Genomic DNA, 12,999 nt, shown 5'->3' with positions numbered 1-12,999 from the left:
TCTGTTGCGCGTCCACCTCCAACACAGCTGCATATATCTAATCAACCACTAGCGTGTGTTTATTTAGATCACTGCGGTCCTTTTACCTCTGATACTGCGTACAAGTACATCTTGGTTGCAGTGGATTCGTGCACACGTTTTCTGTGGGTGTGGCCACAAAGGAGTGCTGATGCCAGGACTGTCATCAAAGCATTGCGTGTCTTTATAGGGAGTTTTGCGTGTGGAACCCTTCACTCTGATCAGGGCCCGGCGTTCGCCTCTAAGGCTTACAAAGAGGCTATGAGAAGTTTGGGGGTCCAAGTCAAATTTTCGTCTCCATACTGGCCTGAGGGCAATAGTGTTGTGGAACGGATGAACCGTGACCTAAAGCAATCGTTGACAGCCAAGGTGTTAGGTACAGGCCGGAACTGGCTTGCCCACTTGTATGACGTCCAACGTGCACTTAATAATCTTCCTAGAAGGTCTCTGGGTGGGAGGACCCCTTACATGATGCTCTTTGGAGTGAGAATGTTTGTTCCGGACCTTGATGGTCTAGACATGGCGGCGGCTGCCGCCCCTTTTGACCTCGATGACCACTGTGCTGTATTGCAGAATCTACAAGAAGCAAGAGACACTCTGGCAAAGAAACACGTGCCCTCTGCATCTGAAGAAGTGCTCCTGATTCCGGTGGTCGGCTGGCTGCCTCGAGTTGGTGATCTGGTCCGTGAGAAGGTGGAGAACAAGAAGGAGTTTGGCCCCTCTTATCGTGCACCGGTCCCAGTGCTTGGTGTATTGGGTACACGTACAGTTGTTTTACCACCACTTCCTGGTCGCAAAGAAAAAAGGTACATTTCAATTGAGAATGTCAAGTTACACAGGGTGGCCGATTCTCCATAGTATGACACCTTCGGTTTCCTGCCCTTCAATGCTGAGAAACTCTGTTGTGGTGCCACCCTCCATCATCGTACCTGAAGTTTCCATTGAGATGATCACAGATAATGATCCGCCACCTACGGCTGGTGGTTTACCCGCTGATCCTGAGTATGCTTATCCTACAGAAGTCGCTTTGCCCCTTTTAAATACAACAACACTTGCCCAGTCCCAGTCTTCCTTTGAAACTGAATCATTGACTTCCACTGTCCCTTCCAAAATCTCTATATTTTTTGCCTGGTTCAAGAGACATTTTTTGGTTGCACCTTGGACTTACATCTGGCTGGTGCTGATTTGTATTTTTTTATTCATGACAATTGGCTTTGAGGTAGTGTTTTTTAGACTTATCAATGGACACTACCTGAATGAACGTTCTACAATTCAATTAATTGATGGAACTTTGGCCACACATTCCTCATCACACATCATGAAAAGAGACCAGACGTTTGTGAACATCACCGCCTGGCCTGTACGAGTTGGGATAGCTTGGGATGCAGTGAACTTTCAAATTCATGGTCCCACCGAAGTTATTAATGTGCCAACTGTTTTTCGTGTTTCTATGGGTGATGTAGTTAAACAGAACATCCGCTCAGATGATTGGGATGTACAAGCAATAGAAGCACTGTTTTCTGATTTAAAATATTATGCTGCATTTGATGCTGAAGATCTGTATTTAAATACTGCAAATTATGAGGAGCAGTTTTGTTTTCAACATTATGGCACACATTTCCTACACAGAGCAAATACTTTCAGAAATTTTGTTAATTTCACACAATGGGAACATTGTCCTGTCCCTATGCCTGGAAGCTCTGCCACTTTATTGAAAAAATTCCCATACTTTTCGAATTTTAGTGTGTCAAACCCTGAGTCTTTTTACTTTAAAGTAGCGATAGAACCCGCTTCTAAGGTCAGACTGACACACACAAAATTATTATATTCCAAATCCTTTATGGAGGAATTGGCTACTGGAGGTTATGACGTATGGAAAGCTACTATCGATCTTAAATCGGTTTGGGGAACTAAACCGTGGCAGGTACAAGAAACAGAAGCTTTACATCGTGCCTGTCTTATCCCTAACCATATTTTATTTTTAAATTCCTCTATTTTTCAGACAACCTGTTTTGGATTGGCTATATCTAAAAAATTAATTTCCCCCTCAATCCCTGATTTGGGTGCTTATCCTGGTTGGGAAAATCACTCAGATCTGTCCCTTACTGGGTTGCAGTCGCTTGTTTCCAATGGCACCTTCAATATTTCAACATTGAATCCTGAGGGTTGGTTGGTATGGCAAACAAGCTCAGATTCCTGTCAACGTCGTTTTCTAGATTTGACCCCGGGGTATACACAACTTAGGGTTGACCCTCGTTTCACATCTTCACACACGGTGACTACCTACTCTGTAGGTAAGTTATGTCAGTCATGGCTGCAACATTCCACCTTAACTTCAGTTAAACTTCATTTGTCACGTTTAAATGAAAAAATAGATTTGAATGATTTCATTAAGGGTCCTGTTAATGGTAGATCTAAACGATGGGCTTATGCTATTTACAATGAAGTTTGGAAGTTGTCGCAAATTGAGGCTGCTTCTAGACTACGTGCTATTGACCAGGCCAATATGGAAAAAGTATTGGCTGTGATAGATAATAGTATAAATACATTGTCTTCTAAGATTTATACATTAGATAATATTGTTTCTTCTGTCGTAGACATTGTGCAAGATGATGTATCTGTGTTGTACCATGGTCAAAATCAATTGCGTTCAATTATGCAGTTTGCATGGACATTGCAAATGTTAAAGGCAGGGAAAGTCCCTTGGGATTACATGAATATTTCATCGTTGTTCCTTCCGTTTAATTTGACTGACAAACAGCAGTTCATGTCCATGAAAGATGATACTTATGCATTGCTACACATTGAAAAATTAGAACCTTTACCTTTTTCTGTAGCTGAGTTAAATTCAGCCGTGTGGTTAGTACATGGATTAGTAACTTTACCGTTCAGTTTGTTTAAGTTTAGTTCGTGCATGAAACACTATGCTATCGGCAGATACGAACAACTTGGTGATGCGTTTCTGCATGAAGTTTGGTCACTTCCGTTCACTTACAGATGCGTGAGGGATGGCAAGGAAGTTTACTTAAAAGGTGAAGAATGCACTTCCGCTCCTGATCACTCTGTTGTTTGCAGACATATACAATTACATGGCGCTTGCAATATACACGCTCCTAATTTAGCATGTGTCCAAAAGGGGATTCCAATGCCAGTTATAACGTCTTCTTTTAAGCTGCTTGCTTTTAAATAGTGAAGCTTGCTGTGGGATGCTAGTGGGTATTCCTTACATAGTGACTGTTTCACAAAAAGTAGTTTGCTGTAATAACGTCCTTTTCCCACCCCCGCAAGGCCGACTCGATATATCCATCTGGCCAGCGATTCCAACCTTGAACGCAGAGTTCAATAGGATGAGCAGAATAAGGGCCCTTTTGTCTAAAAGAGAGGTTGCGTTAACTTCATCCCGTGAAACATTTCTTATTAATGTTGCAAACACACGCACTGAGGTACAAGCACTTTTAAATACTGACCTCCCCCTCCATTTTGGAACTTTGATTCAAACTATCTTTAATGCTTCGTCTACGACTGGCCTTGTACATTTTTTTAAAATTGTGGGCTCCGGCCTCGTGACATCTTTCCAGACTGTTTTTGGTGTGATCCCCGCATTTTTACATTCTATTTTTTCGAGTGTCTTCGGCGGGTTCCCCTTGCTCCTCGCTTTGGTGGCTGGGATCCTCTTGTTGATTTGCGCTCTTCGCTATGGCTGCACACCGGGAACTGCAAGACAGAATGCTGCGGTTGCTACATCTTCGTAGCCGGATGCTTGATTTCTACGGCACATTACCGCTGGCGGTATTAAGCGTCAAGTATGGATTGTCTTTCCGGTTTCCCTTTTTTACGTGTGTGCAACCTGTTTTTCATTGCCTAGATTGTCCCTTCCAATGGGCTCTGGATTTGTGCCTGTCAAACTTGGCGTCACCTGACCCGGATTTTGATGAACTAATGTGTCCCTTAGTGGCTCATGAATTCGACTGCTCTGGTGTCGCGTTTATGGCTTTGGGTGCGGCACACGGAGTCCGTGGAAACTGGGATATCGGAGAGGCAGCTATTGATTTCCTTGAAAGGAGTTATATTGAGGAGACTGACAGTTGTCCTATCATGGTGCTGAATGCTCCGATAATTGACGAACATGTATGTTACTTTCACTTACTCAACTGGATGGCTGATACTTTTGCGGGACGCTCCAATGATTTCCTCTTGGAAGCAGTCGCAACTTACGGTGCATATACATTCATGGATTGACTGATTGACATTGTCAATGCAGCTTGCATCCAGAATTGTTAAATTTCTGCGAACCTTTTGCTCCCCTTTTTTTCACATCATTTTTTCATTTTTTAAACGAACATTTTTTTTATTCTCGGACTTTACACTTACCTTATATGCCCTTGAGTCCGTTCTAAATCACTTGAACTCTGCGTTCTTGATAAATGTATCCCTATTGGTTAGTGCTCCGATCATGGGGGGGTGTGAGACGGACTAAGCCACGCCCTATTTACAACACTAAGTTAGCATAACCGAGATCATAGTTAACAAGCAAGCTTGTTGTTTCTGCTGCGCTGCACACGACACTGTTGTTATGTGTTATTCATTTTGTAAAATGCTGACTCGCCTTTGCCCTACAGAATAACAAACGGTTGTTATACATTCTTAACCGTGAAATGTGCCCTTGGTCTGTACATCATGCAAAGAACGCGTCTGGGTCACTAGAAGGTACAGAGTGTTGTGTTTAGATTGATCGTATACACTTGTTAGACATATCATGCATACAGCTGCCAATGTTTGAAGGACGAGCGTCTTTAATATTGCAGAACAGTTTGGTTTTACATTCATTCGAACAAGAAGAGCTGGTGTATGCTGTGAGAGCTGATCCTTTGATGTGATTCTACTAAGCTGATCTATACGGTATGGGGTCCCCCCTGTTAGCCTAAGAGACCTTCTAATAGTCTAATAATAATAATGTATTAGATTATAGTAAAAGGAGTGTGGCCGTATACCACTGTCATTAATAGTATGATTGCTCCTTTCATTATATATGGTATTGTAATAATGCTCATGATTCTGATCTGTATTGTTAGTCTGCTAGTGTTAGCCAAAATACTGCATCTTAGGACGCGAGGTTTATAAAATAAACTCTTTAAACTTTACCGTGTCTGTATTATTCAGTTGTGGACTAATAAATAAGTACGAACAGGTATTTCAGATTCCCACCACTCCTGAGAAATATCTAAGTCGCTTGTTCTGGGTTGTCTATACATTGGGACCACCTAGCTAGATCTAGGTTAACGAATGGGATACTAAGCTAGTCGGATAAGGGGTTCTGGGTTCTGAGGAGGATTTTCTGGTACACCACAATTCGCTGAGGTCCTGGTCTCCTGCGCATAGTTCTGTGCAAAAGCAGAATCCCTGCAACAGTAGCTTATGATAAAGAAGAAACAGAGAAAGGTAGATGTGCAGATAGGAAGTTTCAATTACAATGTAATAAGTCTTATGTAGTTCGGGAGGACGAGGATCCTTTTGTGGAGGATCTGCTGGAATGTCATCCCCCCACCTCCCTATTCTCCGCAGAAGATATATCATGTTGTTCCGTCGTCCCAGTCCCCTATTGATTCCCTGCCTTCTCCTGGTCCTTCTACAGACTTGGCTGCTTCTGCTCCAGCCCCGCCTGCCTCCTCTCTAGTTTTGCAAGCTGCGAGTGTGGTGTCTGCAGGCACCCCTGCAGCGTCTGCTGTCCCCGTTTATGTTTCTTCCCCTTCTCTTACACCTACAACTCAGCCATTGTTAATACTGTCACTATGTCTCTGTCTCTTGTGTCTTTCCCGAGAATTTCATCTCCAGTGTTGTGTAGTGTTGGGACACCTGTACGTGGATCAGATGTAGGGAATTTGGCGGCAGCACGGGAGCGACTGGAACGAGTATTGATTAGATACGATGTGGGTGAGGAGAAAAAGATGGTGGCAAATCAGGCAGCGCAATGGTCTTTGAGTATGATTTATACTGTGGAGGCTATATGGAGTGTGATGAAAGATTTTGAGCTATTTGTACAACGGCATGCCCTCCAGCATATGTCGGCTACATTGATCGGCTTTTGGGGACAGTGTAGTCCTCAAGTTATTTATGACATTTGAGACCGTGTTTATTCATTCTTTCAGGGTGTTGGTGACAGTGGACATATGGAGGCAGGTGCCTACTCAGGATCACAGGGTGGAATTGGATGGCTCTTGGGATGAGATTAAGGCATGGGACAAGGAGCGAAAGCCCGGTGAGAAACCTGGAGCTGAGATTTTGGCTTTTCCAGGTCGTATCATCACTTATCTGCATTCTCTTAACCCACCCAGACGAGTAGATTGGGATAAGCTGACGACATGTCGCCAGAAGAAAGAGGAGAGTGTGCCTGATTTTTTTACTAGGTTTAAAGGAGTGTTCTTGGATTTTAGTGGACAGGATTTGTCAGTTAAAGCTGGTGTTTGTTTGTTTGTTAACAGGTTTGTCACAATTCTCTTTCCGGAGATTGCGGCTCGATTGCAAGCTTCGGAGAGCACTTGGACTACCTCCTCCCCATCAGTGATATTGAGTATGGCTCAGTACTATGAGCATCGAGAAAATGGGGAAAAGGACAAGGTGGGCAAGAAGAGTAAGGATTTGAAAACAAGGGTGTTGCTGCAAGAGGGTCTGGAAGGGGACAAGGCACTGGTCTGGCTCAAAAGTCACGGGGTGCTGGTAGACGTGGTGCGCCCCTAGGGCCGAATCAGTGTGCGTATTGTAAAAAGGAGGGACATTGGCAAAGTGAGTGCCCAGATTTATTACAAAAACTTGCAGTCCCTAGAGGGCGAGGTTCGAGAGAAAGGGGCCATTATGAGATTGATCGGAATGAGGCTCAAGCAGGTGCATCCTCAGGGGGTCGTTCTGATCAGAACTATTTTGATGATCCCCGGGGAAGGCAGTAATATCATGATGATTATGATATGGATGAAGCTGCAGGGATGTCCTATGGTTAGGACAGCCAGGGACAGGGAAAGGGACCTGTTCAAATTCCTGTAGATCAGTGTGGTCCTTATGTCACAGCAGATTTCCATGGTTCGGCACAGAAATTTTTGGTGGATACAGGTGCAATGAATAGCTCTGTTTCTTGTTCGTTGGTCCCTGGGGCAGCCCTGTCTGGCCGTAATAATGTTTTGGCAGCTTTTTCAGGAGTACCGGTTGTGAGCCCCATTTCCAAACCTCTTGCTTTGACTGTTGGTCCTTTTGCTGTGGACTCTCCATTTTTGTTAACGGCAAATTGTGGGGAAAATATATTAGGATTGAATTTGTTGAAAAAGTTACATGCTACCATTTATTGTTCCCCGGATGGTGTTTACATGACTCTTGGACATAATGTGGTTAGTGCAAAACAGTGTTTGGCAAAGGATGCGCCACTTCCTGTTGAGTTTAAGAATGTGTCGTCCTCATTGTGGGCCACAGGGGATACAGATGTGGGGTTGTTGCGTACACCATCAATTTCTATAAAGATCAAAGATAACGCTGCGCTCCCTTGTAATCCCCAGTATAAAACATCCCAAGCAGGGGAGCAGGCTTTAATGCAGATTATACAGGACCTGATCAAATCAGGAGTGGTTGAGGAGACAGTAGCGAATGTATGCAATAGCCCCATTCTCCCTATTCTTAAGAAGGCCCCTTTGGATTCCCCTGATGCACATACTGATGTTTATCGTTTTGTGATTGATCTCCGGAAAATTAATAAAATAGTAATTCCTCAGTTCCCGCTGGTCCCAGATATTACTGCCCTCTTGACGATGATTCCTTCTACTGCTAAATTGTTTTTTGTGATTGACTTGAAAATGCTTTCTTTAGTATTCCTATTCATCCAGACAGCAGGTATCTGTTTGGAATTCTAATTCTGTCGAGCTCCACAGGGGTAAACAGAAAGTCCCAGTATTTATAGTCAAGCTTTGAAAAGTCAATTGGACTCTCTCTCTCTTTCGCAGGTAATGTACTCTCTCTCTCTTTCGCAGGTAATGTATTATTGCAGTATGTGGACGATATTTTGATAGCCTCTGATAACGAAGAAGGTTGTTGGGATGCTACAGTCCGATTGTTAAAGCATTTGGCGAACAAATTACATAAAGTTCCATTTCCAAATTCCAATATAGTCAATAGCAGGTCACTTATTTAGGTCACCTGCTGTCGAAGGAGGGTCGGAGGCTAACACCTGATCGAGTTGATGCCATTGTTAAGATGCCTGTCCCTGTGACTCAGATGGATGTGCGTGCTTTCATAGGCATCCCCTCGTATTGTCGACACTGGATACCTGCTTATTCTTTATTAATACAGCCCCTGCTTCGCCTAACAACTAAAGATGTGCATGAACCGTCGCCCTGTACGGATGAATGTCAGCATGCTTTTCAACAATTAAAAGTTGCGCTTTGCTCTGCACCTGTGCTTGGTATGCCTGATTATAAGAAGCCTTTCGTGTTGTACGTACACAAAACGGCAGGGCTTGTCCTCAATCATGACCTCACAGTACTGGTACCTCATGCTGTGGATGTACTTTTAAACAAGACAAAGACACAGCACCTCACCAGTGCTTTTCTAACCGGTTATGAATTCACTTTATTTGCAACTCATATTACTATCAAACGATGTGCCATTCTGAATCCAGCCACGTTACTACCCCTCCCTTCGGATGAAGAGGACAAAGATGTCCATAATTGTCTATTTCGGACTGAGGAGGGGACGAAGTGAAGGGTAGACTTGACTGATGTTCCCTTATCTGACCTGCAAAGGGAACTATATGTCGATGGTTCTTGTTTTAGATTGTCAGATGGCACCACTGTAGCGGCGTATGCTATTACTACGCTGCGCACTGTAGTTGAGACCTTATGTAGTCCTTACCAATCTGCGCAGGCTGCGGAGCTGATAGCCCTTTTGCGAGCATGTGAATTGAGTGAAGGACTGACTGTTAATATTTATACTGACAGCCAGTATGCCTTCGGAGTGGCCCATAATTTTGGACGCCTCTGGGTAGAGAGTATTCTTGACCGCACATGGTACAAAAATTCAGAATGGTCCACTGCTAGAAAGGCTTTTGACTTTTGCAAACAAAAAACAAGGGACACCCTACTCACTATGATCCAGGGTAAATTATGTGTGATAGAAACAGTGGTTCCTGCGCAAAAGTACTTATCTATATTGATAATACTATGCACAATCGCAATGGATACAGGTTACGTAGATGTCAGAAGGAAAGGAGACCAAGAACACTTCCGTTTGTATATACAATAGATCTTTTTATATTTTTAGAGTATATAATCTATAAAAAAAGCAAAAGTAATCAAGTAGTGCTTAGTGTCCCCAGTGTGAATGAAACCAAAAAACAAAGACTAGTGAATTTGTGACATATGTAACTCGCTTTCCATCATTTTGAAAGACGACCATCTATAATTTTACAATAATCACAGCCACCGTATACAATAGTCAGAGCTGATCACAATGGTTCGCTTTACACAGTTGTCGACGAGGTTTCGACCGTTCATAGGATATAGGGTCTCTTCAGGACCTATAGGTGTAGGAGTCTAAGAGTCAAAGAGAAACAATGTCACCAAGGATGTTGGGATTGACAACAATATACATAAGGAATGAAAAGGCCATATGGTACCTGAAATTATGCTTTATGCATTATGGCGTATGCTATTACTGCGCTGCACACTGTAGTTGAGACCTTACGTATTCCTTACCAATCTGCGCAGGCTGCGGAGCTGATAGCCCTTTTGCGAGCATGTGAACTGAGTGAGGGACTGACAGTATGCCTTTGAGGTGGCCCATAATTTTGGACACCTCTGGGTAGAGAGGATTCTTGACCTCATATGGTACAAAAATTCAAAGAATGGTCTGCTGCTAGAAAGGCTTTTGACAGCCTGACCCTTCCCAAACGATTGGCAATAGTCAAGAGTAGAGCTCATAAAGCAGTTACTGATGATGTGGGGAGGGGAAACGCTTTTGCAGACCAGATAACAAAAGAGACGGCCATGTCAAAAACAACAAGGATGTTTGTGGCAGGACCTGGTAGATGGGTACCAGATGTTACCATGTTTGAAAATTCACTAGAGAGTGTTCAGGAAATAGAGTGAAGCAACCATCGAGGAGTTGGCGGTATGGCAGGAAAGTACAGGGCGTTTAGATGACGAAGGGTGCTGGACTGATAAATCCGAGAAGCAGAGAGGGATGTTACCCAATGCATATGTATTTCCCGTAGTTACAACGGCACATGGCCCGCCTCATATTAGCGCTAGGGGAATCTGTAGGTTATTGGATTCTGTGTGGAAAAATGATAATATCCCAAAGGTTGCTGCACCCCTAGTGAAACACTGTATGATTTGTATGAAGCACAATCCTGGAAAAGGTCCCCCTACATCTTCTGGTAATTTTGCGTCACCTTCTCTCCCTTTCGAGGTACTCCAGATGGATTACCACGAGATGCAATGAGTTAATAATTTGAATTATTGTGCTAATGGTTGTTTGTGCATTTAGCAAATGGATTGAGACTTACCCAACGAAAGAAAACAAAAGAAAACACAGCCATGGTGACGGCCATGGCGACGGTGAAGGCTCTTATTAAGGAGTTCTTCCCGCGCTACCGTTTGCCCCGTTTGATTTGGAATGACAATGGAAGTCACTTTAACGCAAAAGTGATCCAATTGGTTTGCAATGGTCTGCATATCAAGCAAAAATTCCATGCAGCAAATCATCCTCAGTCAGCAGGCTTAGTTGAGAAGTACAATGGTACTCTCAAGCTAAAATTGGCTAAGATTAAGGAAAGTACTGGGTTACAATGGCCAGATGCCTTGCGCTATTGTCCACCAGGATGACAGCTCATTCTAGAACTGGACTATCGCCATATGAAGTGGTCTTTGGCCGTCCCGCAAATGTGTGGGGCGTCCCTAGACAGAAAAGGTTTTCTGAAATTGATTATCCAGTTTGTCAATTATTTATATAATCTCACTAAAAGTCTGCGTTCTTTTCACCAACAGATACACAAGGCTTTGCCTCCAGTACCAGAGGGGCCCAGGCATACCATACAGCCTGGTGACTACATACTTGTGAAAAACTTCCAGAGACGAGCCAGCTTGGAGCCTAGGTGGAAAGAGACCTATTTGGTCCTCATCACGACACGTACTGCTGAGTTAGCCTTGAGAAAGTCCAGGAGGACGACACGTGCGTCGGCTGCCGTTTGTTATCCTATAAAGAATAAAAGTGAATGACTGGACACCTCAACACCCGTGGATCGCTTATTTGGGACTTTATCCTTGGAACTAAACTGATTGACTGTGCTTTGTCACCATTTTTACTCATTGAGGATTATAGAAACATTGATTTGGTGTGCTTGGGTGCTTTTGGCAGACAGTTGTATATAGACTACTTGGTAGATCTAGTGAATTAATACCCAAGGTGGGTGGGTGTTTTGGCACCGTGGGAGCATCCAACAAAAATTGTTGCGATATCATTGTAGTGCGGATTTTAATGTGACCTGACACTTTGATGTGCAGATCGGGAAGCATATCCACCAATTCTTGTATATATCCGTGATGAGACAGTACCTGGAGTAGAAAGGTATAATTTGCGTCCTTGACGGCGGGATAGTGCACCAAAAGAGAAATTAGTGTAGCAAGGATGGACTTTGTGAATAAGATTAGTGAAAATGTCCCTTGTTTCTGTTTTTCCCTATTAGATTAGGGATCAGAAGACTGGTGCACTGTCTGACACACAGGACAGGATAAGTTGAGGGTATCTTCCAAGGAGGGAGAGCGCCCTATCCTGAGAGCAGTGAACATTTGCTGATAGGCTGCAACAGTGTGGCTCCACCGCGACGTGCTCAATAGCACCACCGTGGATTGAACGGATCCTGATCTTCTCATCGTTTAAAAAAAATCTTTTTAGTTTTCGTGTCCTTTCCCCCGTTGGTTCCATTATATGACTTCTCTTTCTTTGGTGTTTTCATTTGTAATTCTATAGCAAACATGTATCTTTTTGGTCGTCCCCGTGTAGAAGATGAACAGTTTTTTGTTGCCCTGTGACCGGGACAGATCAGTTTTGAATGGTTGCTCAGGAAAAAAATGTTTTGGTCTGTAGTCATATTGTTTTTCCTGGTGGGAGGGGGGCTGTTCTGGGCATTAGAGTGTTCTGGAGTTGCCTTGTCATGTGTTTTATATCAGACAGTTTTCTCAGATCGTAGTAAAAGAACTATGCATAGCAATATTTTCTTAGACACTCACACAAGCTGTATTATCTCCAAATTCTTTGGAGATAATACAGCTTGTTACCCCACCATCTCTGTCACAAGTATATGGACTGCTTATCCCTTACCATTGGTGAATTATACATATGTTCGTCCTCCCCATTTCGTAGAGGCAAAAGGTGAATTCGCCTGGGATATCCTGGACCGAAAGACAGGGTACCCAGGGTGCATGCCCAATATGTATTGTGGTGATTTGTACCTTGGTAAAAGAAACATCACCCTGACAGGTTGGCACTACCAAGATTTGACTGTCACTCAAGAGGCAGGTATTTATCCTGCATTTTACCCTGTAATAAATAGTACTGATGCTAATTTGTATTTCAATTGTTATGGAGAAGTAGTGTACAAAAATACAATGCGTTTAGGAAGAAAGGATGATCCCAGTATGAAGGGAATGAATATTAGATATGCTCCATTAGATTATCAAGGTCCACTCTATGCACATTCAGGTTTTTATTTTTTATCAAATGGTACGTATTCTAATATGTACAACAGTACAGAGGACGTGGCTTTGGGAATGGTGCTACCTCTTGGGGTACCTTGCAGGTATAGCAGACCAAATATAAGATGGGTAAAAAGAACATTGACCAAGGAGGGATTATTCTTTTAAGGCCTTCCATAAACACTTTGATAGCAGGTACTCTAAACAATGACAAATGTTGTCTGTTTTGTAGGTAAACGGCAAGGGCAGCAAG

Source organism: Triturus cristatus, chromosome 4_1 (genome assembly GCF_964204655.1).
Source record: "Triturus cristatus chromosome 4_1, aTriCri1.1, whole genome shotgun sequence".
Classification (NCBI taxonomy): Eukaryota; Metazoa; Chordata; class Amphibia; order Caudata; family Salamandridae; genus Triturus; species Triturus cristatus.
This window is presented reverse-complemented; position numbering follows the sequence as displayed.